Below are 539 nucleotides of genomic sequence, written 5' to 3' on the forward strand. Positions count from 1 at the left end.
ATTCTACCACTGGATATAACTTCAGCATTGCCTTTTTCCTTTTTACCTCAGTTTTTCCACCTGTAAAATGGGGAATCCTTCCCAAGACCCTTGGCAAGAGGAGTCATTTATTGGGGTTAGGAAGGAAAAGGCTTTGAAAATGAAAGCAAAAGGAATTATGACCATGACTCTAGGGGCAGGTGTGTCATGTCTTTGAAGAAGATTTGGGGAAGGATGTGAGGGAGAAGGGAGAGTGTTCAGGTGGGCCTCAGAACCTTAACTGGCTGTTCTCAATGGGTGGCTGAGTGATAGAGTTTGTTGCCTTGGTGATACCCAAGGAGTAGTGAAAGAGAGAGTAGCTTTGGGGTTGCTCCAGGGAAGGAGAAAGGAATTTTGGTGGCTGGTAACTAGGGGGGCAAAAAAGCATTCCTTGTAGAGTGATGGGCATGTCCAGAACTTCTGTCTGTTTTTCCCTGATTAAACCATGTAGGAGGAGGTGTCCAGAAAATGGCTCAAGGAAGAAAGGTAATAGTGACAGAGGAGGAGATACTCTAGGGCCA

At 45.6% G+C, this 539-nt stretch overlaps 1 protein-coding gene across 4 annotated transcripts in view; it reads left to right on the forward strand.

Moving 5' to 3' along the window:
* Positions 1 to 539, forward strand: part of TTBK1 (tau tubulin kinase 1) — a 107,143-nt gene that overhangs the window by 92,891 nt on the left and 13,713 nt on the right. The gene's annotated exons all lie outside the window — the stretch shown is intronic.

The sequence above is a fragment of the Monodelphis domestica genome, chromosome 2 (genome assembly GCF_027887165.1).
Source record: "Monodelphis domestica isolate mMonDom1 chromosome 2, mMonDom1.pri, whole genome shotgun sequence".
Taxonomy (NCBI): domain Eukaryota; kingdom Metazoa; phylum Chordata; class Mammalia; order Didelphimorphia; family Didelphidae; genus Monodelphis; species Monodelphis domestica.